Genomic DNA, 27,648 nt, shown 5'->3' with positions numbered 1-27,648 from the left:
ATTCCTGAGCTCAAGCAATCCACCTGTCTTGGCCCCCAAAGTGCTGGGATTACAGGCATGAGCCAGCATGCCCAGCTGAGCATTTTTCAATATACCTGTTTGGCTATTTGTATATCTTCTTTTGAGAAATGACTATTCAGATTATTTACCCCTCTTAAATTCTGATTTTTTTTTTCTGTTGAATTGTTTCAGTTCCTTATATATATTCTGGATATTAACCCCTTATTAGATGGATAGTTTGCAAATATTTTCTTTCATTCTATATGTTGTCTTTTCACTCTGTTGATTATTTCCTTTGCTGTGCAGATGGTTTTTAGTTGGCTATAATCCCATTTGTCTATTTTTGTTTTTGTTGCTTCTGCTTTTGAGAGCTTATTAAAACAAAACAAACTTTGCCAGGCTCAATATCCTGAAGCATTTCCCTAATGTTTTCTTTGTTTTCTTCTAGTATAATAGTTTTATAGTTTCAGGTATTATATTTAAGTCTTTAATCCATTTGGATTTGATTTTTTTATATATCTTGTGAGATAAGGTCTAGTTTTATTCTTCTACATATGGATATTCAGTCTTCACAGAACCATTTATTGAAGAGACTGTCCTTTCCCCAATGTATGTTCTTGGAACCTGTGTTGAAAATCAGTTGGCTGTCAATACATTGATTTATTTCTGGGTTCTCTAACCTGTTCCATTGATCAATGTGTCTGTTTTTATGCCAGTACCACACTGTTTTGGTTACTATTGCTTTGTAGTATATTTTGGAGTCAGGCAGTGTGATGCCTCCAGCTTCATTCTTTTTGCTTAAGATCACTTTGGCTATTCGGATTCTTTTGTGGTTCCATACAAATTTTAGGATTGTTTTTTCTATTTCTGTGAAGAATATTGTTGGTATTTTGATAGGGCTTGCATTGAATCTGTAGATGGCTTTGAGTAGTAGGGATGTTAAAAATTTCTCTTTTCCTTTCCTTGCAGTTTATTCATTTATGCCAAGTTCTTTTGCTACTTGTGTTTATGATTTCACTTTGTGCTGAAGTTTTTTCTCAAATTTTTGATGATCCCTGGTTGTCTATTCCCATTTAAATGTGAGCCACAAAAGCAATAAAAAACTGTGACCATAAAGTGGGCTTTTCTGTAGGGGATCAGGTTATAAGCAGGAAAGGCTTATTTTCCTTGTTTTGAGGAAACGCTTAAAGATTAGGGTCTTTTGATCTTTTCTTTGGGCCGTTCAGTTTCTCCCCAGAAGGATTTTTCAGCTTCCTGCCACGAGGTGTGTGCTTGGCTGGTGGCATTGTGCACACAGGATGGAGTCTCACTCTTTGATAAGCAGATTTTTATTTAATGCCTGTTCTTTGTTTAGCAACTCACCGTTGCCCTCTATTCTCAGTGCCTCTAGGTTTGGTGATTATAATGCCAATTACACTGCCTTTCTAAAGTGTATAAGTTGATATTTCTTAGTTCTATTATAATTTGCCTTACTGGTGATATTTGAGGTTCTATGATTAAGTCAATAGAACTAAGAAAATCAAACATATTTAACATTCTGAGAAGATAGCAAATGTTTTAAAAAGTTACATGCAATGAGAAAAATTAATTACAGAGAAAGAAGAGTTTTCTTTGGGCAAAGACATTTTCAAGGGATTAATTTTTCATCTGATAAATGCACGTGATGAAAATAAGGAAAGGCAAGTTACTAAGCTGCTGTTATATGTGATCTAGAAGACATCAATTCATATGTGGGCAGCCATGACAAAGACACAGCTAGTAGATTGAAACAAGATCAGAGGATACAGGCCTGGTGCAGTGGCTCACGCCTTTAATCCCAACACTTTGTAGGGCGAGGTGGGCAGATCACTTGAGGTCAGGAGTTCAAGACCAGCCTGGTCAACATGGCAAAACCCCAGTCTCTACTAAAAATACAAAAATTAGCCAAGCATGGTGGCGCACACCTCTGATCCCAGCTACTCAAAAAAAAAACACCAAAAACCAAAAAACAAAAACAAAAAAAACCAAAAAACCCAGAGGATACAGCGTACAAACACTGACAGATGCACACCTTGAAACTGAGAGGTCAGGAGATGCCTGCAGGAGTAAGCAGAAGTTCTTTCTTAAAGCTAAGGGCAGAGAGAAGTTGCAAGAAAGAGAAAAGTGACTGGCCGGGCGTGGTGGCTCATGCCTATAATCCCACTTTGGGAGGCTGAGGCAGGCAGATCATGAGGTCGGGAGATCGAGACCATCCTGGCTAACACAGTGAAACCCTGTCTCTACTAAAAATAAAAATAAAAATAAATTAACCAGGTGTGGTGGCAGGCACCTGTAGTCACAGCTACTCAGGAGGCTGAGGCAGAAGAATGGTGTGAACCTGGGAGGCGGAGCTTGCAGTGAGCCGAGATTGTGCCACTGCACTCCAGCCTGGGCAACAGAGCAAGACTCTGTCTCAGAAAAAAAGAAAAGTGACAGCATAGAGCATGGTATGACTAATGTAGAAGTAGGAGACTTAGGAGCTGAGATCAAGAGGTGTCAAGTGTCAACAATGGTGTTGATCCACGACCATGAAGCGTATCTTCCTTGCTAAGGGAACAGCAAGATGATGCTGTCCTAGGACTGTGACCCTTAAAAACTACGCTTTTGTGAGGTCCCATTGTAGGAGGGTTCTTTGTTCCCTTGGGTTGGCCCTGTGGCAAGATTCAGGTCTTTCCAATGTCTGGTGGTGAAGTGAGCCTTTCTTTTTTTGCCATTAGGAGAAAATACAGGGCCTTTGTAACTAGAGTGTGGGAAAATATTTCTGCTCTTCTGGATGTTAGCACTTCTGACAGGCTGGCTTTTCTTTCTGGAGACTTAATTGTTGCTTTGTAGTTCTCCCGAAGAATCCCTCTCTCACTTCCTCTACTTCTCTTGCAAGTGAACCTCATTTATTTTCATTCTTCTAGAGAGGGATGACCCAGTTCCTGGGATTAGGCTCTTCCAAAGCTTTCTCTTTCTCATCCCACTCTTTAGGGTCACTAGTCGGGGGAAGAGTGGGTGAGAAGAGTTTCCTCCACTTTTCATGGGGCACCATGATTCCCTGGAGCAGGTGCTGATGTGTCCTGGTGGCAGGCAGCAGTGGGACTGTGGTCCCCTGGGCAATTTGCAGGGTGGTCCAAGCAACTTCAGTAAGTATCATCTTTCTTTGAAGTTATCTATTTTGTTTTTGAAAAAAATCATGCAATTACATTTAAATCTATACTATTTTCTAATTGTTCTAATATTTAAATATTAGAATTACATAAAGATTAGATAAATAAAATAATATGATTTCCCTCAAATCTTCAAGTACCTTTGATGCTTGAGCTTTATGCTATGACCATGAGTCCTCTGTGGCTCTCTTCTGTGAATCTCTGGGGACGATGTATAAACTGGTTTGAGAAGTAAAGAATCAGAAAGGACATGGAACTAGACTTCAGATAATGTGGCTGTATTCCTGGTTCTTCAGTCACGGGCCATATGCCTAAGGGTAGATGTTTTTATCCCTTATTAGCCTTTTCTCTCCAGAATGACCCAGATTTTGTCTCAACATTCTGCTTCATTTTACACAAAATCATAGCCACCCTGTAATATCTTTGGACTTCCTTTTATTTGCAATACGTGTGGCTAAATGATACTAGTCCTTCCTGTGAGGTCGTAGGGAGCCATCAAGAATAAAAGTTATTGCAAAGCTCATATATAGAGAGAGAATCATATAAAGTCATGTTGTTTAATTTTATGCCCATTTGGTTCCAGTTCCAACCTTGCATTATTTGTTTTTTGAGACAGTGAGGTGATATAATTGTGGCTCACTGGAGCCTCAATCTCCCGAGCTCAAGTGATCTTCTTACCTCAGCCTCCCTAATAGTTGTGACTACTGCCTGCACCACCATGCCTGGCTAATTTTTGTATTTTTGGTAGAGATAAGGTCTCACTATATTGCCCAGGCTGGTCTCGAACTCCTGGCCTCAAGCAATGCACCCACCTCGGCCTTCCAAAGTGTTGGGAATACAGGCATGAGTCACTGTGCTTGGCCCAATCTTGCATTTTCATTTAAACCCATATGTGTATATGTATGATGTGTGTGTGAGTGTGTGTGTAATTAGGTTTTTCAAATTATTTTCTTGGCTTAAAGTCTCTTGCAGGCATAATGCTTTAAAAAAGTCAAAACAATTAAGTAAAAAGTGGAATTGTTTGACTAATATCATTAGAGAAGGAATGTTAAGGTAAGGTATTATTTTATAAGGTATATAAGGTAAGGCATTTTGAAGATGAGTGTATATATGCCTGAAACATGGCTCTGGATGTTTTATGTGATCAAAGTTGATACAACATCTCAAAAGATTATACTGGGTTTTAGAGATATATTTTTCTTTTTCATATAGAACTCACTTATTTTTCAGAGGGACAGAAGTCCTGAGGTAAAGCAATTACTCCTTTTATAAGGTATTATTCCATCTTAATGGGAAAATCTATAATTCACTCATAAGATGTGGATGCCAGCTCAAAGGGGAAGGAACTTGGGGGACATCGCAGTTTCAAAATTGGGCACTACGCCAAAGGCCCAGAACCTGCAGAGGAAGATTTTAGCAAACGTCTCTGGCCAAGGAAACACCTTAACCGTCCACAGAGACATTTGGGCCACAGTTTTCAGGGTGTTCTTACCCTCTAAGCTCGGTGGAATGAGCAGAAAATGTGCTTTCCGACAATGTGGCTGTTCTCTGGGAGTTTATCAAGGGACAGTCCTGCTTGGACAAGCCTGAACTAGCACACTCTGCAGTCCCATCTCCTGCCATTCCCCGCAGGGCTTCCCAGTCTTTACCCAGGCTGAACAATTTGCAATTCCCTAAACAAACCGTTGGGTACTCTCATGTTCCTTTCTTCTTTGCCCAGCTGGTGGAATCCTACTTATCATTCAGTGCATGCTTGGGCAGCCTCCTCTGCAGAACTTCTCGCCTGGGGGCTTCTCTGCCCCAGGGAGAGTGAGACGTTCACCCACCACTACTAACATCCTCACACGTCGCCCTTCCCATTTGGATTGTGATTTTAGGTTATCGTCTGTTCTGCTGCTAGACTGGGCACTCTAGGAAGGGAGGGACTGGACAGATTCGTTTTTGTGTCCCCAGGCTGGTCCAAGATAGGTAAATAAATGTTTGTCAAACGACTAGTGAAAGTTCCACTTACTTAGGTTTGTGCTCTCTCTAGATTATTTTGTCTTTAGCCTCTCCAAATCAACCAGATAGGCTTCATGTGGTAGTGGTTTGAGTGCGTGTACTATAAAGCATTTGCTACTTACTAGCCATGTGACTGTTCCAAGCCTCAGTTTCCTCATCTGCACAATGGGGATAATAATGGTACCTACCTCATAGAGTTGTTACGAGGATGACGTGAGTTAGTATTGGTAATCCTGAAGGTGTATTTTAAATAAATATAATAATTTTGGGGAATGTGAATCAATACAATAGACAGAAAGGTGATAACTATGGTCCAGTCCACAGATGGTATAGACAATGATATTGCCAATGGATACCGTGCAAATTTATGTCCTATATAATGATGGCTAGTGGTGAGTCCAGAGTAGCTCACTGTAGGAGTGAACAGTTCTTTATTATCAGTAGAAAAACACCACAAACCTTCAGCTCAGGAAAATAAAACATAAGTTTAGTGCCCTCTTCACTTATTTTTTAACCTTAAACTTTGTAGTTCTCATTTGATCATATCACTACCCTGTTTGAAACTTGATCTTCCTTTTGTCCCAAACCCCTCAGTGTGGTTTCCAAGGCCCTCTGTGACACCCCTGCCATCTCACCTGCATCTTGACACCATTCCCTTTATCTTTACTGTTCCAGTATGAAGTCTCATATGTGAACTCTTCTCCATTCCCAAACGTGCAGAGCTCTCTCCAGACTTTTCTTCAGTGCTTTCTTTTTTATCTGCATAAACATCCCTCCTCATAGTGCTCTGCTTTGCAATTCAATTTAAGCACCACCTCTTCTGGCAAGTAGTTTAGGGGTCCTTTGCCACCTGCTCCCCAGCACGCTGGGCTCCCCTTATCAAGCCATTGACCACACTTTAGGGTGTTTTACTGCTTAATTGTCAGCCTTCCCCACTGGATTATAAACTCCAAAGGGCAGGAACCAAGTCCGTTTTTCTTACTCCTGTATCCATAGTATCTTGAGCAAGGCCTGGCATGCAGTTGGCACTCAATAAATACTTATTGAATGAGTGTTTAATTTTAGAAATCAGAAACTTTGAATCCTAGCCCAACCTAGATTTCAACGGGCTGGGTGTCCTTCCCCGAGTCCTCCAGCTTGTTGCAACGAGATTGTTCATTAAGACTGAGAGAATCTGGCTTGAACTTCCACATCCCATTTACGATGGGCAATCTACTCTTTGGAGATTATTGGAGAATGGTTCCATTACTTCCCAGCATCTCTGCTGATCTTTTACTTCCTGTTCCTGCTGGCCCTTTTCTATGCTGCAGCTCTTTGCTGGACACTATCCCAATTCCTTTATTACCCAAAGTGTCCCATCTCAAGGCTCTGTGTGTCATGGAGTGGTTACTTAGCAGTGCAGCACAATAAGCAGCTTAAAATAAAGTATGACAAGTGGAGTGAGGTAGGGGAGAAGTGAGGATGGTTAATGAGTACAAAAAGTAATTGGAAAGAATGAATAACATCTAGTATTTGATACCACAGCAGAGTGACTATAGTCAATAATAATTTGATTACACGTTTTAAAATAACTGAAGGAGTAGAACTGGGTTGTTTGCAACACGAAGGATAAATGCTTGAGGTGATGGATGCCCCATTGGTCCTGATGTGATTATTGCACACTGTATGCCTGTATCAAAGATCCCATATGCCCCATAAATATATACACACCTGCTATGTGCCCACAAAAATTAAAAATTAAAAAAACTATGACACGTCCCTTTTTTCAATGGTCCCATGTCTATTCTTACCCGTAAGATTTTTCTTGTTCATCTTTTGAATTTGGGTGACAGGTTCCTGTGATGACTCTGGAACTCTCTTTGTCTTTTCTGTTCCTAAATCCTGAAATTCCTGGGAGTTTCTTGTGCAGACCCAGCTTAGCTGTTTTATTTCTGGCTATTTACTCATCCAGACTGTGTCCCTATGATTTTTGTCATAATCAAACATGTTCGTGATCGCAAAGGAGTCGTGTTAAGAGGATATGCACTCGAGCCATACAACATAGTTCCAAACGGAGTCTCCACCCTCCCTGCCTGCGTGGCTTTTCCATGTTACTTAACTTCTACCTGCCTCAAGTTCCTCATTTGTAAGACGGCCATCGTAGTGATGCAAAATGGTAATTGTAGTGAGTATCAAGTGGGTTAATATAGGTAAAATACTTAGGAAATTGCCTGGCACATAGTAGGCACCCACTGAATCTTAACCATTTTTATTATTAAGGTGTATTTATGATGAAGACAGCTTTTTCCTTGAGAGGAATTCTTCAAAAATCGATTTAAGTAACAGTTCATTTTTTCCCATTACACTAATTCCAAGTCACCTATTAGCTGTCTAAGATGTGTCTAACTATTGTCAGCGTAAAGGACCTGGCTAAGAAGGCCATCTCAGGAGCAGACTGGACTTAGTGCTTGGTTCCACCTGGTTTCCCTATGTGATCTTGGGAAATTTATACCTTTTTAAAAAAATAAAATTTATCATGTATATTTAAGAGATTATAACATGATATTATAGGATATAGATAAATAGTAAAAAGATTACTTACTGAAACAAATTAATATGCACATCATTACACATAGTTACCCATTTTTAAATTCTTGGGGCAAGAGAAGCTGAAATCTACTCATTTAGCAAGAATCCCATATACAGTACAGTTAAATTCTTTAAGACGGTTTCTTCATCTTTAAAGTGGGGACACACTGCCCCGTAGAGTTTGTGTGTGTGTGAGCATTAAATGAGCTAATGGATGTAAAGCGTTAGTGTGGTGTCTGGCATGTAATAAGCACATCATAACTATAAGGGTTTATTTCTATTATATTAGTTTTGCTTTTACATTTTTTAAATAATCAAGAGCTACAGAATGTGCTTCTGGAAGGCCGAAGGATTCAGTAGCACCTCACTTCGTTGCATGTTGTGTGAGATATCTTGTTGATTTAGAAGAGGTTTGAAGTTCAATGAAGCCCTTAGGATAGTGGCCAGGAAAGAGGCATGACATACTTTTTGTGAAAAGATGGTGAAATTGTCCCACCTGATATTTCCAACATGGGTGGAATTAGAAACTATTTAACAGAAAGCCTCTCTGTTCTCAAGGGGCCACAGCTTCTGCCTAGAGCTTTCTACTCCTTTTGGCTGGTAGTACAGGGATGGATGTAGCTTACTATCCAGCAGGGAGACTGACTGAGTGATACCCTAATGGAGCCACTGGCAAAGGATAAACCAAGATAGAAACAAAGCTGCCTTCCAAATAATGCTCAGTGCCTTTCTTGATAGTTTCCATTATAATTCATTCCCATTAGAAGTACTTTAGACTGTGTTAAAGCTGTTTACATTGTAATTTCAGAGCAGACTGTAAACTTAGAAGAACACACACAGTTTCTTAACAATTCAAAAAAAAATGAAAAGAAATATAAGATTTGCCATTCAAAATCCAAATTCCAAAACCAGTGAGATGATGAAAAACTGTTCTGCGTTTCACTTGAACACAAGGCAACACATTTCAGAAAAAAATGCACAGTTTAATCATTCCTGTGCTGATTGTATAAACATATATATCAAAGAGGGTAGAGAATCAAAGATACAAAGGAAGAAAGGACCCTTTAAGAATTGGCTGACGTTGAATTTAGTTTGAATTTTCAGCTAAGATGTGTAAAAAATTTTGAGCAGTTATTTCTTGTTCAGGTGGCAGTTAAGTTATATGACGAAACATTAGAAGAACAGTGTATCTACTACAAAAAGCAAGTGCCTAATATGTTATTCAGTGGCACCAATTCTTCTATATCTGGGCCAAGGGAAAAAAAAGTCTGGGTTAGTTAAATGAAGTCTCTTGCCAAGAGTTTTAAGACGCAAATGTTACTAGGTAATAAAATTTATATAGCTATACCACATGGGCACTTTGCAGACAATCTGTAGTTCAGACTCACTGCAGAATTAATTTTTTTCTTTTAACACACATTCCTCACAATCAGATTTGTTAATAGTTTTAATTGGAATAGCTTTGGCTTCTAGCAATGTCTTCCTCTGTCAGTAACTACCTCAAGCAGCTTTGGACTACAGGGGGAAGAAGTACAAGGAATCAATAGAACCACATCCTTTATTCTGCTTCCAGATGGTCTCTCTAGTCTGCCCTAACCTAGAGGAAAGGTCTTCCTTCTCCCCACTCAATCCCCCAGCATCAGCAGGCCCCCTGGTTAACTCAGGACTATTTTTGGGTATAGAACCAAAATTTTCCTGACATTTGCTGTGGTCTTGGATGTAGTGCTGAACTTTGGTTTAGCAGGAGATAGTGGCCAAAGCTTCAAACCTCAAATCTGTGATTTATAAATGGAAAATGATGGAAAGGATCTTAGTGATTATCAGTTCCATGATCTCAATATACAAATAAGAAACCTAAAGCCCAGAAAGTTGAAGTGACTTACTCAAGTTACCTGATGTGTTACGGTGGGTTGAGAACCAGTGTCTTCTCTGTCTTCAGCTTCCTGCCATTATGGAGGCACCGTGTCCTGTTGTTGGGCTTGTATCTCCTTGAGCTCATCCTGTGATGAAGAGTGGCTACATTACTTGACACATGGTGGGCTTTATGCAGTCAGTATGACTGATGGACATTCGTCACGTCTATATAGAAATAGCTGAGTTTATTCATCATTACTTGTGCACTTGGATGGTATTAGTAATGCCCTGTTTGAACACTATAAAACTTTTGGGCTACTATGTAAAGAAATTCAATCCTGGGAGAGGTCTTGTTCATGTAGAGCATCAACAGAGTGAGATCTTCTGCTTCTTCCCTGCACTGTGCCTGTGAGAGCCTTTGTGGAGTCGGTACAAGCTGGTGCCCATCTCTCCAGATGCAGGCCCAGGCTCTGTGGTAGGTGTGGCCTGAATGTTGTCAGTTACCCACTTCTATAAATATCCCAGTCACATCTACCCACTGATAGCCCCATGGTCCTGGTGGCCCTCCTCACAGGTACTAATCCCTGGAATTCTGTAACAGACCTTGGCACCTCCTCATGTCAATAACAACTCAAGGATTCCCTGGGACATGAAGGGTGAAGCTTTATCCATTACGTTTATTGACTTTTTACCTCTCGTTAATCTGTCAAACATGGAGGATGAGCAAGCCACATGTTTGCAACCCCCTTTTTAATTTTCTCTTTTATTATTTTTTCAAGCTAATTGATATTTGGTTCAAAGAGTAGAGATGACTTTAGGTCTTCCTAACAATCACACATTACTCTTCTGCTTACATTCAACTTTTTGTGGTCTTCCACAGAGTCCCACTAGAAGCATCCTATTTTATCTTCCCTCATCCTGCTAGGGATCCTTCATCTTGCCTTTGTGATGATACTGAGATTTTTCTTTTAACTCTATTACTCCGTTTTTTCTCCACATAAATCGTGTTTTACATAAACTCCACTTTAACTCTTAGAGAAAAATCAGAAGACTTGTGAAATGCATTTATTTGCATAACAATTTTATGAAATTGACCATTACTATCTCCATTTTATTGATGAGGAAACTGAGACTTAAGAGATTAATAGCTACTAAGTGGCGGATGTGGGATTTAGGACCTAGGCTTTTAAGTAGTACGCTATTCCAGCCTGTATTAGTCCATTTTCACACTGCTATAAAGAACTACCTGAGACTGGGTAATTTATAAAGGAAAGAGGTTTAATTGACTCACAGTTCTCCATGGCTGGGGAGGCCTCAGGAAACACAGTCATGGTGAAGGGGAAGCAAGCACTTTCTTCACAAGGTGGCAGGAGAGGCAGTGGTTGGGAAGTACCACACTTTAAAAACCATCAGATCTTGGTTTAAAAACCATAACAGCATGGGGGAACCCACCAGCCCCACGATCCAATCACCTCCCACCAGGTCCCTCCCTTGACATGTGGGTATTACAATTCTAGATGAGATTTGGGTGGGGACACGGAGCCAAACCATACCACAGTCCCACCTACCTTAGACTGGTTTCAGCGTTTTGAGTCTTGATTTTGAAATTAAGCACAAAAGTCTGCCATTTCCCATGACTCTTAGTACCAAAGCCAAGCCAGGAATACCAAGGATGCTGGAATTATTCCTGAATTTAAATTCTCATATCTTTAAAATCTCTTATATATTTTTCATCTTTCCTTTGCGTTCTCATTTTTTTCTTTTGTTCCTTATCTCATGGCGCTTTCTCTATCTTCATACCAGATGTTTGCAAATCATATTGCAAATATCTTTTGTACTGAACTATACTAGGACTATTATTATTTTGGTTCCTCTGATTCCATGGTCTGTCGGATACATATGGTCTTCACATAGGGAGGGGGGGATGGAGAGGGAGCCCGGCAAAAGTCAGAAGACCTTAATATTCCATTTCACTTATGGCTACCTCTGCTTGTGATGGGAAGCATCCCATATTCAAGTTTCAATGATAGTTTAGGAAAAAATGGTTGTCTTAGTCTTTTTCGTGACGCTATAACAGAATACCTGAGACTGAGTAATTCATAAAGAACAAAAACTTATTCTTTCACAGTTCTGGAGGCTGGGAAATCCAAAATCATGGTGCCACCATCTGGTTTTGGTGTTGGCCTTCTTACTGCACCTTCCCGTAGTGGAAGGCAGAAGGGCAAGAGAGGGGCGAACACTGTGCCCTCATATCACAGAAGAGCAGAAGTGAGTGGATCTACTCCTACAAGCCCTTTTAATAATGGCAATAATCCTTTCATGAGGGCAGAACCTTCACGACATAAACACCTCCCAAAAGACCCCACCTCTTACCACCATTGCACTGGGGAGTAAGTTTCTAATACAGACATTTTGGAGGGGACACACGCAAACCATAGCAATGGTTTTCTTTAACATAATCTTCAAGAACAGATTTTGTGTAATTTGAGAGTAGTATTTTCTAGCACAGAAGTAGCGAATGTTTTCCATTTGTATCTATTGTTTTAATTTTTAGTGAATCTGAATAATGTAGGGATCATCTTTGATTTAAAAATTTGCCTTAAAGGGGCTTTACATATTGAATGAGACAAATTAATGTAGAATATGGTAGTGCATCTTCCTAATTTTTAAAAATGAGCACCTGTTGTTGGGACTGTAAACTAGTTCAACCATTGTGGAAGTCAGTGTGGCGATTCCTCAGGGATCTCGAACTAGAAATACCATTTGACCCAGCCATCCCATTACTGGGTATATACCCAAAGGACTACAAATCATGCTGCTGTAAAGTCACATGCACACGTATGTGTATTGCGGCACTATTCACAATAGCAAGAGTTGGAACCAACCCAAATGTCCAACAACGATAGACTGGATTAAGAAAATGTGGCACATATACACCATGGAATACTATGCAGCCATAAAAAACGATGAGTTCGTGTCCTTTGTAGGGACATGGATGAAACTGGAAAACATCATTCTCAGTAAACTATCGCAAGGACAAAAAACCAAACACCGCATGTTCTCACTCATAGGTGGGAATTGAACAATGAGAACTCATGGACACAGGAAGGGGAACATCACACTCCAGGGACTGTTGTGTGGTGGGGGGAGGGGGGAGGGACAGCATTAGGAGATATACCTAATGCTAAATGATGAGTTAATGGGTGCAGGAAGTCAACATGGCACATGGATACATATGTAACAAACCTGCACATTGTGCACATGTACCCTAAAACCTAAAGTATAATATTAAAAAAAAATCTTTGTTCATTCCTGAAAAAAAAAAAAATAAAAATGAGCACCTGAAGTAAGACTTTTGTGTAACTTTGAGTGTGTGAAGTTGTGCACTAGGTATTTTTAGATATAGAAATACTATAGTTTTGGGGACATTTTATTGGCTTTGGGAATAGTAAAACAGAAAGTTTGGAACTTGAAATGTTTGCTGAGTGTCTGAGTCTTACACTAGCTATGATCAGAGAAATTTATTTCAATTTGATTTAAGAGAAGTCAGATGGACTGAGTAGAAGTTTCTTCTGACGTTCGTGTGTCAGTAAAAATTCAGCTTCCTGAGACAATACAGGCACTGCCAAACTACCATTTTATCCTAGATAAATGGAGTAAGCACGCAATCAAATAGTACTGACGTTGAATTCTCCAGATGCGCATAGAGTCTGATTTCTCTGGTGCATGTTCTGATTGTATTTAGTCAAAACTCCCCAGAAGGCACCTTTCTGTTTTGCCCAAATTTAATGAGAATGCTTGGCTGTGCTTGTTGTGGGAATGCATTAATTTACTTCGAATGGCAATTAGAGAGATCTATCACTATTATCATCATGGGCTCTGTCATCTGTCAATTTGCCAAACATGAAAAAATAAAATGTGACTGTTGCACAGTTTCTAACGGAAAAAATTGAATTATCCTCAAATTTGTAACATTTTTATCTATATCATGAAACCTCAGGGGGAACTACTACTTGCAGTTCTGTGAATTCAATTGGTTTTTGAGAACAAATGCAGCCAGAAATTTTCACATCGTATAGTCAATTATGCAGAAACTTCACTGAATCTAAACTCTGTGGGTGCTTCTGTTTACTCCTTTATCAAGCAAGCACACAATTTTAGAAATTTACAATATATGCTAATAATTTCATTAAGGAAATTTCTAGAAAGGAAGATCTATCACACAACAGTGTTTAAAAGAATAAACCTCAAGCTTACATAAATTGTGCAAGGCTGGGCTTGAGTTTGTACCATTTTGAAGAAATGAATAAACCCACCCTCCAGGCACTTTTATCTAACCTATGCTGACTATCTCTGTGAGGTTGGACTTTAGTCTTTTCAGCCTCTTAATTTTTCCCATTCCACCTCAGCAGCTTCCTTTCCTCCATCCAAAGCTGGGGCAGATCTAATACCAATCAATCACATATGTTTGGTCAGTGTCTTTACATTGTGGTGCCATTTCAACTAGGCATTTATATGTCAAGCCTCTTCTAATTGGGGAATCCTCTGCCTCCTACTTCAGCCAAATTTATGACAAACAATGTGCTTAGGAGCTTACTCCCTTCGTTAAGAGAAGCAATACTATCCTACCACACTAGGCTATCAAATTGTGTAGTAATTTGATGCCCCTAGCGAAACAGTATTAGCCCATCTATTGCCTTCCTAGTAATGGTTACAATGTCTCCAAATAAAGGAATAGAGACTCTCTCTCTCTCTCCCTCTTTTTTTTTTGAGATGGAGTCTTGCTCTGTCACACAGGCTGGAGTGCAATGGCACCAACTTGGCTCACTGCAACATCCGCTTCCTAGGTTCAAGCAATTCTCCTGCCTCAACCTCCTGAGTAGCTGGGATTACAGGTGCCTGCCACCATGCCCAGCTAATTTTTGTATTTTTAGTAGAGTCAGGGTTTCACCACATTGGCCAGGCTGGTCTCGAACTCCTGACCTCAGGTGATCACCTTCCTGGACCTCCCAAATTGCTGGGATTACAGCTGTGAGCCACGAAGCCCAGCCTAGAGACTCTTTTTAAGGGGATGGATTGGTAGTGGCTTAATATTTCTTAATGATCATATAATTCTTATATAATCCATAAACCAATATATTGTCTTTTTATAACTCCCAACCCTTATTGTGTGTCTCTTAGGAATGTCTAACTACTAGACATTCATTTACTTATACATTTGTGCTACTGAATACGAGCAACTGAACAGTATACGCAAAAAGAGCTGCAATTACAGCCCAGTCCATGCTCAATGGCTACCCTCTCGCTTGCTCAAAGACACTTGCATTCTGATTCGCTTTGAAGTCAAAGGGTTAGTTCTGCGTCCATGTATTCATTTTCTATTACTGTGGCAACAAATGATCACAAACTTAGACTAAAGAATGTAAATTTTTGATCTTTAAATAGTTTGGCAGTTCAACATGGGTTTCACTGGAGTAAGATCAAGGAACAGTAAGGGCTGCATTCCTTTTTGGGGGTTCTAGGGCAGAATCTGTTTCCTTGCTTTTTTTCAGCTTCTAGAGTCTAACTATTCTTAGCTTCTGTCCCTTTCTCCATCTTTAAAGCCAACAATGGCAGGTCAAGTCCTCACTCTGCATCTCTGTGACCTCTCTTCTGTCGTTGCCTCTCTCTCTTTCTCTTACCATAGCTGGGAAAGTTCTCCACTTTTAAGGACTTCTGTGATTAGACTGAGCCCTCCACATCTCACGATCCTTGACCTTACTGTGTTTTTTTTTGTTTGTTTGTTTTTTTTTGTTTTTTTTGTCGTGTTAGGTAACATATGTACAGGTTTTAAGGAATAGGATGTGGACATCTTTGGGGCCATTATTTTGCCTACCATAGTAGGGTGGGAGAGGTTATTCAAACCTTATAAAATCTTTTCAAGTACATTTAAAATAAAATAAAAAGTGCTATTTATGAAAGTAGTCTCATTATTTAATAAATAAAAGATGAAGCTACACTCTTTGCTAATTTACTGAAGGGCATGTTAACAGATCTATTCAGTGTAGTATTTGGCTCCTAGAGGGCCAAATGCTTTCCATTAGTACAACAGAAACATACTGAGAGACTAAAATATTAATAACCGTAGATTCAGTAAATGGGGAATAAAACAAGATCCACAGGCATGCAAAATTCCAGGAAAATGCAAACTAATGTTCTATATTGTATTTTGTTTCTTAAAAGGCAAAACCCAAATGACTTAACTGAACACAGAAAATTTCACCCGGGGCCGGGCGCAGGGGCTCACACCTGTAAGCCCAGCACACTGGGAGGCCAAGGGGGGCGGATCACAAGGTCAAGAGGTCAAGACCACACTGGCTAACACGGTGAAACGCTGTCTCTAAAAAAAAATACAAAAAAAATTAGCCAGGCATGGTGGCAGACACTTGTAGTCCCAGCTACTTGGGAGGCTGAGGCAGGAAAGTGGTGTGAACCTGGGAGCCGGAGCTTGCAGTGAGCTGAGATTGCGTCGCTGCACTCCAACCTGGGTGACAGAGTGAGACTCTGTCTCAAAAAAAAAGAAAATTTCATCTGGAGAAAGAAAAGTTTCCATTTTTCCAGCACACCTCCCTACACGCTCTCTTTCTCTATATAATTAGTTTCTGGGTGAATCTTGGTCAAAATGGAAGATACTGGAATGCTTTATTATCCTGCAACAAACTGAATGAGAATATCTTTTACAGTTTCCTGATTGGTACACAAGAAAAATGTCTAAAACATTCTGAAAAGTTAAAGAATTTCTAGTGCAGAGATGACAATAATGGGATGTGGGTAAGTGAGGTTTTGACCCTGAAAAGGGAATGGGGGATGGAGCAGCACTGTGGTGTATGTGACTGAGGTGTCAGGCTTAACATGGACCCTCACTTCCTTTTGTTTCAACTGTAATTTCAGAATGAGCCCCTGTGCTTTCCTGGTTGTAGGGAGGGATAGGAGTGGGGTAAAAGGAGAAAAAAAAAGCAAATTAAAATGTGAAGATGGGTGAGGAGGACGGGAAGAGAACATAGGTTCTTGCAAACGTGCTTGTATGGCCATTTAGGAGAAGGGAGAAAAAGTTCAATCTAGAATTTTAATGAAAATAGTTAATGATAAGAACCACAGTGCATTATAAAATGACAAGCACTGTGTTAAGTATGTTACTTGTTTGCCCTGTTCGGTTCTCTACCTTGCGTGAGGCAGGGATTATTCTGATTCCCATTTTACAGATGAGGAAATTGAGTTGGAGAAATTAAAGTTGCTCCAGGTCACATGACTATTGGCACCAGAATGTTAAATTCCATTTGGCCTGTTTCTTGTTCCCTGCCACTCCCAGAATGGCCTGGATCAGGTGGGGAGACAGCATCTCTGGGACAAATGTCTGCCACCTGACTGGCCTCCCAGGGTTGTCCTGAGGGATGGTGCTGTCCTGGAGGTTGCTCTGATGTGGCTACTCTGGGGAATTGCTGTCCCTGAAGTGGACTGTTGGTGTGTGTCGATATTTGGGTGTGAGGACTGATGTGTGCAAAGCACAAGCTTGGGGGTGGGGAGCTGGAGGAGAGCCTTTCCCTGTCCAGTTCAACCAGGAAACTGGGCCTTGCCTGTCCGCTTTCAGCTATAGAGGTCCTAGGGCGTCTCAGGGGAACAGGGCCTGCAGTGGCTGAGTGGGTGTGACTATGCTTCTTTCATGCCAGGTTCTCAAGCTGGCTCCACATCCCAGGCCCAGTGCACAATTCCTGGGAGAGAGGCTGAGATTCTTCCCCACTTGGCGTTGGACTTATTCCCCCGACCGTGGTGGGGAGCATCAGTCTCGGTGCTTAAGATGGTGCCATCCCTGCTCATGCAGAGGTAGCATGCTACATGTTAACATACACACAGAGCAAGGTGCATGCATTTATTAGACTTTTCCTCCTGACAAAAATAAAGAGGAATTGTGGAACCCAAGTGAACCTATTGGATTCTGAGTGTATTTACTAAGCCAACAAATGTTAATTCATTGATTCAAAGCATATTCTATGGCAAGTACCATTTTCAATCCTTTGAGAGACAGCACGAGTGGCACATAGTAGCCATGAGGTGAACGTGAGACGAAGCCACATAAGAAAGTTCAGGACATGGTTTCCACAAACCTCAGATCCCAGTTGGAGGAAATGATATACACATGAAACCAAAGAGAAACATTGTATTTTTAAGTGAGGAAACACTGGAGGGGACATACCGTTGTGGAGTAGCATCCCTCAGCAGAGATTTAGCGAGTGCAGGTTAAATGTTGAGGAACACTTGGAAGGAACTGCAGAAATAAACTGGGAGAGATCAGGAGGGGCCCATTCTAGGCAGAGGCTTCTGCGAAGGTGTGGGAATGAAAATGACCTGTGGCAGGAAGAACAGTAGGAACCACAGAGGAACGCAGCAGTTCCAAAGCTGCTGGAGGGCGGGCGTGCAGAGCTGATGGGGCACAACCTCCCACACGAGGGCGGCTTCTGTGGACTAGGAGAGGGTGTCATTAGACCTAGTCAGGATAGGGCTGTGTCACAGATGGCCTTGGGTAATACTGGGAAGAAACAGATTCAGTAAGACACTCAGTGCATGCTTGTTGAACTGAATTGGAGACAAATCTAAAAGCAGTATATAGAATGAATCAAAAGAGTTTTAAATCTGTAGCTCTTATTTGAAAATATTAAACTCAGATATTATTCCCAAAAACCAGAGGAAGTTTTTACTGGAACTAGAGTTGCATGGAGAAATATCACAAGAACAGATTTTACAATGTGATACTGTTCTTAGGGGGCTGTGCCCCTCCCCCTTGCGTTGGTGGGGAGGCAAGATGGCAATAGGAAAATTATTAGCTTTGGGGCTCGGGAGTTCCCTGAGCCTCACCATGGGCCTATGTGGGGGTCTCGTGTGGTTTTCATGAGATGGGTTTTGCCAGACTCTTGGAGCAAAGGCGTAAACAGACAGGCTGTGGGAACCAGTCCAAGACCTGGGTGGATGCCTGCACATCTCCTGTGGTGCAGAGAAGCTTTTGTTCTCCTGAGTGCTGGGCCGTGTTTCCTTCACCTGGCAGGCCCCTAGGCCAAGATATAACAGACGCCCTATGAGGCAGCCACTCTAAGGACCCGTGTGGGCCCCATTAGAGCCGCAGCGGTGGCTCCCGGCCTGCCCGGGAACAGCAAGACATGCTTTCAGCGACTCCGGTTTGTATCCGCAGCGTGAGAGCGGGTTTTAATCTTCACTTTGCCTCCTCATGCTTCATTGTATTTAGAACCGGCTGTTTTTCTGCCATTATTTGGCGATTTTCTTGCAAGGAAGCCATTTTATGAAAAATGTCTGATTATTGCTGCCAGAAAAACAATATCCCACAATTTGCTTTAAATGACATAGTCTTAAAGTTAGTATTATTCAGACAAATGCAAACACTTTCAATAATTACTTTGCATTTAATCACCCCAGATCAGGACCTCCCCATGTCCCTTTTCTCAGTGTGCAATAATCGCGTGTTCTAGAGAAGTAAACACTAAACAGGGCCTTAGAGGGAAGGGATTTACCCTTCTCCACCATGTCTTGTAGGAAGCCTGATCCATTTCAGTAGAAACCAGTTGATGATCAGGGATCTTGGATAAATATTTATGCTGTTAGGGCCCAAGAGCTGGTCAAGGGACATCGCACATTTCTTCCAAGTGGTGAGGCTGAGAGAATCAAACCTGGGGAAATGATGGATCCCGAAGCAAGACGGTGAGCTGCATCAGGGGTTTTTGTGAGTTGAATCCTCCCTTTGCAAAGATGAAAAGTCCAACCATCAGTGAAACCGTTTTGATGGGAGCAGGCCTCAGAGCTTTGCTCACTCAGAGGATGTTTGGCGCCTGTGAGAGTGTAAGTGCATCCTGTGCTCAGTGGGAGTGTGTGGCATAAAGTTTCTCACCAGCTCTCTGAAAGGACTAAATGAATGTTTCTGATGTGCCAGTATCCGGGAAAGTAAATTCAACCCTTCCCCGGTACTCAGCTCAGACTCTCACTAACATTTGTGGGCAGAGGAATCACAGCTAAGTATAAAGATCCGGCAACACCTTTTCACATTAGCCACCAGCAGCCAGAAACTTCTTGCTAGAAGCTTAGAAAGATATTGCCTTCATACGAATCTCCAAGGAACTTTCACCACTCCCTTTATGAAGCAAGGATGCAAAACTCATTATAGGGGTTTGTTCTTTCACCTACCTTGTCCCCAGAGGAAATGATAATCTTTGATGACCAAAATGCCAGCTGGATACTAATTACAATCCATGAGATTTATGAATTGCTGAAATGAGGATGCTAGGTTTCCTCTGCTTTCCAGAGAGGAGATTCCCTTCACATTTATTTAGCACCTACTAAGTCCAGGCAGCATGATTGGCACTTTCCATGGGTCCTCCCGGGTGTGGGCTATGCATGTGGTTGTCTTGAATGGTGCTACTGTTTCAGACCCCTGTCTCCTGCTGTAAGGGCAGGGTCTATTTAGATAGGATTGTAATGCCCAGGGTTCACTATGGATGTGGCCAAATGGAACCCTGGATTCCTGTGTGCACACTATTCTCTGTGCAATGGGCATAATGACAGCAAACCATTTAGCTTGCTAGCAGCTCTCCTTTCAGCAGGTTTAAATTTTTTTTTCTCAAATGTGGTTTACAGACCACTTGCACTAGAATCACCTGCTTGTCAAATGTGCACCTATTGATTGAAAGTTCTGGGAGGAGAGCCTGGGGACCTGTACTCTTAACAAGTTCTGAGGTAACTTTTGTGCATCCTGAAGTTTGGGAACCGATGGCTTAAAGGATAAAATTCAAATTTCTACCCAAGGTAGGTGCCCTTGCACACCCTGACCTCAGCTCATCTTTCTGGCCTTCTCTCCAGGGTTCTGGGCTTCTCCTGGTCTCCTCCACCACAGGCTGCTGTTGTTCCTGCTTTTCCTTCCATCTCTCATGCCCTTTCCTCTTTCTCCACTGAACAGTTTATATTTGTCCTCCAAGGCTCTGATCAAATGTCAGCAACCTGGTGAAGCTTTTCACACATCTGGAGGAAGAGTTTTTCACTCCATTCTGGTCTTCCTCCGTGGCTCTTTCTGGCTGTGAGCTCCTCAGGGTACAGGCTGGGTTTTGGCACAGTGGACATTGCCCCTCAAATCCCATCATGGTGGAAACTGCTAACTCTACTAGTATGAGTATGCTGGAAATATTGGCAAATCGCCAGTATTATTCATTTTAAGCAAAGAAGATAAAATTGTTCTGTTAGTTTGGTGCCCGTTCTGAGGCAGGAGAATAGGGAATTAGGGTAACCAAATGTTAAGGCATAAGGAAAAGAACAGCAGGTGCAGACAGTTCTAAGCAAGATTAGGCAGCATCCAGGCCACATCCTCACTCCTGTGATAACTAGACAGAGTTTCTACAGAGTCTTGGAGAGAAGGTATTTACCCTTTTCCATCATGTCTCATAGGAATCCTGATCCATTTCAGTAGAAATCAGTTAACTATCAGTGATCTTGGGTAAATATTCATGCTGTTAGGGCCCGAGAGCTGATCAAGGGACATCACACATTCCTTCCAATTAGCCTCTGACTGACTGTGGGCCAAGTCTCCACTTCAGCCTCTGAATGGTTGCAGGCCAATCCTTCATAGGGTGTAATTGGAGGCCTCTAAAGGGCACCTAGGAGTGTTACCAAACTTTTGTAGCTTAATAAAAACCCTAATAGGGGAGGCTCTTGGGCCACCTGCTCCAGCCTGCTCCCACTCTGTGGATTGTACTTTTGCTTCTTTAATAAATCAGTGCTTTCTTTACTTCATCTTGCTTGTCTTTCATTGCCCGTTCTTTTGTTACTTGGTGCATTTTGTTCAATTCTTTGTTCAGTATGCCAAAGAAGCCTGGACAACTCACAGTCAAGACCTTCCATCTGGTAACAATTCCACCTGGGTTTCTGAGCAAAAGGGACATGCTGAGAGCTGAGTTTCCTAAGGGAACTTAGGGAACGGAGGAGTTCCGCAGCAGGGCACCATTTGCAGAACTAACTTTTCTCCCACCCTCCTTTCCTTTTTTACATTTGTCATAAACAGTATCAATAACTGCTCTTGGATAGCAAGGCCACCAAGAGGAAGGATTAAATAAACACTAATTGAACAAACTAGAACCACAAGGACAAAATATATTTGTAAATTCAAAAATCTTAGTGTAGGCTTATAGAGCAAAAGGAAGAGCCAGGACTTTAAGTCCTTTTGAAGAGAACAGTAATGGTACATGTGTCCTGTGTCCCATTGCACATCATGGTATGATGGCGTGTGACTTTTTGAGAGATCTATTACATCTGTGAGTGTCTAGAATCAATCTAATGTGCCAATTTTATTACCTATTTAATCTAGAACAGGGGTCTTTACAAGGATCCAAGGATGTACCTCAAGGGATCCTTGTGCCCTTGAAATTATTTATAAAATTTGGTATGAGCTTGTATACATATTTCTGAGAAAACACCCATTTTTTTTCCATCTGTTTTAAAAGGGCCTATAAACTTGAAAATGTATAAGAATGCTCTAGAATCCTCCAGTTCTGGAGTTTCATTCTTTAGCAGCCATGAGGAGAAGGGGCTTCAGAGCCAGGCTTCTGGGTTCAGATTCTGTCTTTGCCTATTTATTCACCATGTGACCCCAGGCAAGTTATTTATGCTCTCTGAGACTTAGTTTCTTTGGCTGTAAAATGGGATGATCATGTTACTTTACAGAATTGTTGTGAGATTAAATGAATCAGTGCATGTGAGGTGCTTAGGACAATGCTCATATTATGTAGTCAATAAATGTCAGCTGTGTTCATATTATTGCTGTTTTTATTATTTTATTATTAACATCTAGTGAGTCTTGAGTCTCTGACAGACCTTTGTTTACCTACTCTCCTTGCAGATCTCTGCCTCCTTTATCCCCTAGCTCATTGCTCTATCCTTTGGTCTATGAGTTTAGGGATAGCTGGAATAACTCCTGTGTCTTGCATTGAAATACCCATGGTATTCTTGTATTAACAAGATTCTTTAGTAGGTAGTAATATTCAGATCTATTCCTACTTTGCTACTCCGAATCAATGATACTCTGTATTCTCCATTAATGTGCTCTGCATAAATAATATTTTGCATAAGTTTGCATTTTCTGCATAATTCTATTTTATTGCATAACAATGTGTCAGTTCATTTTCCCCTTTCTGTGCCCTGGAAAGAAAGTCATCTGACATGACTGGCAATCTCACAAGTGTTTGCTCATTAACATTACATCTTTGAAACACTCCCTAGAGGTATTCTAACTGGCAACAAGCAAAACAACAATAAAGAAAATCAAGGGAGAAAAAAATATACATTACTGCAAAACAGATTTGTAGCTTTCAGTGCTTACCAGTCACTCTGCTGCTCAGCTTCCAAGCTGTTAATTGTATGTAATTATGAAGTGCTGAACTATGAATGATCCTGACTTGAAGCTGGGAACACAGAATAAGACTGTATTCAAATGACGCATTGATCCATGAAGAGTGATATGCTGTTTACAATCTCAGTGAGTCATTTCCCCCATAGTTTTATAATTCTGCGGATAATATTTTTAGTTGTGGAGAAACTTAAAGAAAAATGTTGCAGACTAGAACATGTTCCACATCAGGGGTTTAGGGAATTGAATAAAAATAATATCTGTTTTCATTAGCTTATACCTCAGGACAGAGGATTTTCGTTTTGATAATTTGGACCTAAATCTTATCACAAATATTACGAAAACACTCTTTACAGCAAATGCAGAGGATGCTTGGGAGCTATAAGGACTAGGAAAGAACAAACAGCTTTAAATGTGAAAGGCTGTGAGCTCTTAGAGGAGGAGAGGACATTTTGAGTTGCCCTCTAAACCAGTCTTGAATAGTTTTGTAGTATGGAGGTTTTGAAAGCTGCCATGATGGTTTCTTTTGAAACAGTTGTAGGTAACCTTGAAAGCAATTTAAAGCCAATTAAGAATCTGAATAATGATAATTGACATCAGTTTCATTTAGCTGTTATTTATTGTACTAAGTCTGGAAAAAGTATTCTTTAGATTGAATCACACTAGAGAATGTTTCTAATCCTAAGATGAGTGTAGGTGGTCTGTAGGAGACTTTGGGCTTTTATATTGTTGACAAGTATTGACATATTGGTTTCTAGAGTCAGAAGTTCAAGCTCCACCACTAACTAACTATATACCTTTGGTCAAGCTTCAGTTGCCTCAGTCTGTGAAAGGAATATAGCAATAGATTTTCCCCCTATCTTGTGGAAATATTCAAAGGATCAAATGAGATATTGACTGTGAAAGTGGTTTGTAGACTGTAGTGTTCCAAAATCATTGGCTGTTCCTATGGACCTTTCTCTCCTCCACCTCAGCTTTATAAATTTTCATCCTACCGCTTTAACAGCTGTCATTTTTTTTGGTGCTAGAAATTGTGTTAGACACTTAACATATATAGTCTAAGTCGATTCTTGGAATAATTCTGTGAGACAGGTGCCGTGATGTCCCCCCTTTAAAAATGAGGAAATCGAGGCTCAGAAAGTCGCTTGTTAAAGTCACACAGCTAGAAAGAGGGTGGGGTAGAGATGAGGAATAGCAAGTTTCTCTGATTATTTAGCTGTATTGATGAGTGTAAATATAAGTAATTCAAAAATCTAAGTGGTTGGAACTCTAAATTATTTCGAGCCTTAAAGGAATGTCACTAGCGGGCCTGAGTCACGTGACAGGCAGTTGTAACTTGTGTTTCTCTGATTATAGATTAGTCTTCTTCCTTACTTAACATTGTTTTGTAAAATGTTGTAAATGACTAAAGGGTGCCAGAGAAGACCCCTTTCTGCTTCACTGTTGATTTTCATTATAGATGATCGATTATCTTCCCTCTTACTTTTCTTACAGAAAGACTTCATTGCTATCACATTGTCTTAATGTGGAATGTTAAACATCTTCTTTTTAAATTGAAAAGGAAATAAAAACAAGCTGTATGGGAAAAAAGTGTAACCAATTAAATTGCTGTAATTCATAAATTAGCCTTGTATAGAAAATGTTATAATCCTACTAAAATTCTTTGTTTTCTTCCTATATAAACAAGAAGTTAACTTTTGATGTCAGAGCACCAACCCCTTTTCTCTGGAGTCTGTGTCTCCCAGATGGCTATTTCCAGCTTTTTATTTGAATAAACTTTTTAAAACTGTATTCTTATCCTTTAATCTATTTCAGTTTAACTTGAGTTAGTAACTTACCAGGAAATCCGTGCTTAATAGAAATAATAATGCTTCAAATCTGCCATAGTTCTGAAGATGGATTTCTACCTTTGGTTTAATTATTTTTTTGTAAAACAGATTATAAACCACATGCTTTGGCAAACAAGATATACCTTAGTCTTGTGATTCTCAGATAATCACTTGAGAAGCTTGTGAAATCGTCAGATTCTAGGGCCACTGATCTGAGATTCTAAGCAAGGAGGCCTGAGGAGGGGCATTAAAATATGCCTTTTGAATGAATTCTCCCAGGGAATGGGGCGATTGAGGAACCTATGCTAAGAAACATTGAGAGTCTGATTGTTTGAGGGTCTTGGGAGCAGAATTTGTTTCTTTGCACAAAATTTTTCACTATTTCCATTTTTTTTTTTTTCAGTTAAATAACAGATGATGTGGCTTCCTAAAACAGTATAGGCTCATTCAGGTGTGGCTGATGCTGAAAGGCATTAAGGAAACAAACAAAAACGTATGCTAGTTTTTTTTTTCTCTCAGCCTTGCAGAAAAGTAAGTGATAATTGCCATAAAACAAAAATAGAGTAATGAAAAATTAGAATGGTTTGAATTTTTGAGTCTCAAAAATGCATTAATTTTTTCCAGCTGATTTAAGAATCATTAGGATGAATCATAAAGGGTGTTATTAGGGAGATTTTTGAAAATTTTCCTTTTATAAGCAAAGGATATCAACAAAGACTTCAAAAGTGAAGAAATATATTTGGAAGTTTCAACTCCAATAATAATCAAGGAAATACATTTAAAGCCACAATATGTTATTTTTTAACCAAATACATTGGCAGATATTTTGAAAAATGACAAAACTGTAGGTGACAAGAGTGTAAGCACCATTTTAAACACTTCACTTACATTAATTTAATCTGCACAATGACCTTATTAGTTATATACTATTATCTCTATTTTATAGATAAGGAAACTGAGACATATAGGTGGCATAGAACCTCTCATGTACTGGTAGTGGGAGGAAAAATTGGTGTTATCGTTCCATTGGAATTTGATGATATGTTCAGGAGTCTTGAAAACATTTACCTGCTTTGACTTTGTAATTCCACTTCTAGAAATTTATTATATGAAAACAATTAGAGATTCACACAAAAATCTATTTACAAGGATGTTCTAGTAGCTTTATATAGAATACAAGAATTGGAAATAATCTAATCATTTTACAAGAGAGAAATTGCTAAATAATCAATAGTGTACTTTTAGGATGGAACATAAACCGCCATTAAAAAGCATGGTTTTGTCAGGAGATCGAGACCACGGTGAAACCCCGTCTCTACTAAAAATACAAAAAAATTAGCCGGGCGTGGTGGCGGGCGCCTGTAGTCCCAGCTACTCGGAGAGGCTGAGGCAGGAGAATGGCGTGAACCCGGGAGGCGGAGCTTGCAGTGAGCCGAGATCGCACCACTGCACTCCAGCCTGGGCGACAGAGCGAGACTCTGTCTCAAAAAAAAAAAAAAAAAAAAAAAACAAATCATGGTTTTTTCATGTTCTCATTTGTAAGTGGGAGGTAAGCTATGGGTATGCAAAGGCATACAGAGTGGTATAATGGGCATTAGAGACTCAGAAGTGGGGAGAGTGGGAGGGAGATGAGGGATGAACAGCTACCTATTAGGGTACAATGTACAATACAGGGTGAAGGGTCCAGTAAAATCCCAGGCTTCACCACTATATAATTCATCCAGATAACCAAAAACCACTTGTATGCCTAAAGCTATTTTAATAAAAACATAAAAAATTATAGTTTAGAAAATAATTTAAAGTCATGGGAATATGTTCACAAGTAGTGTTCACAACTTTTAAAGTTAAAAAGAACTCAAAACGGCATGCACAGGATTACTCTAATGTTATAAAATGTTAATATAAAACATATGCATAACTATCATTCTAAGACCTCTGTAGGCCATATGCACCTTTGTTTTGCATCATATCAGACATAAAACCATCATCTTTGTCATTATCTAATGACATTAATCCCTACTCAATGTTTTCAAGTTAAGGAAATGTAGCATCAAGTTAGAGAAACAAGGATAGGGGCCCCGTGCGGTGGCTCACGCCTGTAATCCCAGCACTTTCGGAGGCCAAGGCGGGCGGATTGCCTGAGCTCAGGAGTTCGCAACCAGCCTGGGCAACACAGTGAAATCCTGTTTCTACTAAGGTACAAAAAAATTAACCTGGTGTGGCGGCATGCGCCTGTAGTCCCAGCTACTCGGGAGGCTGAGGGAGGAGAATTGCTTGAACCCGGGAGGCGGAGGTTCCAGTTTGCCAAGATCTCACCACTGCACTCCAGACTGGGTGACAGAGTGGGACTCCATCTCAAAAAAAAAAAAAAAAAAAAAAGAACCGAGGCTGGATCTGCTAATGAGTTGTTCTAAGCCTCTCTTGCCCACGCCTCCTCTGCTGGTGGGCCTGGGATGGGGACAAAGTGTCCCTTTTTGTTTAGATTGACCTGGCCAGGGGATGCCGTCAGATGCACTAGGACAAGGTGCTGCCTTCCCAGAAGTGTGGCAGAGGCTTGTGCTTGTTCCTTTCAGCGTTGGGTTGGCTTGCTGAGCAGGTGTGGGTAAAACGCAGACTGATGTGGTGCTGGACTTATACTTGTCATGGCTGCCACCTTTCACACTAGTGTTGCGATCCCAGAATTCTGCAACTTATAAAGCTGATTTGACTCAAAGAACAAATGAAGAAACCGAGGACCAGAGAGGAGGGTGATGGGCCCAAGATCACAGCCTAGCAGACCTGGGGATGGGGTCAGTTT

The sequence above is a fragment of the Hylobates moloch genome, unplaced genomic scaffold (assembly GCF_009828535.3).
Source record: "Hylobates moloch isolate HMO894 unplaced genomic scaffold, HMol_V3 SCAFFOLD_16, whole genome shotgun sequence".
NCBI lineage: Eukaryota > Metazoa > Chordata > Mammalia > Primates > Hylobatidae > Hylobates > Hylobates moloch.
Note: the sequence above shows the minus strand (reverse complement) of the source record.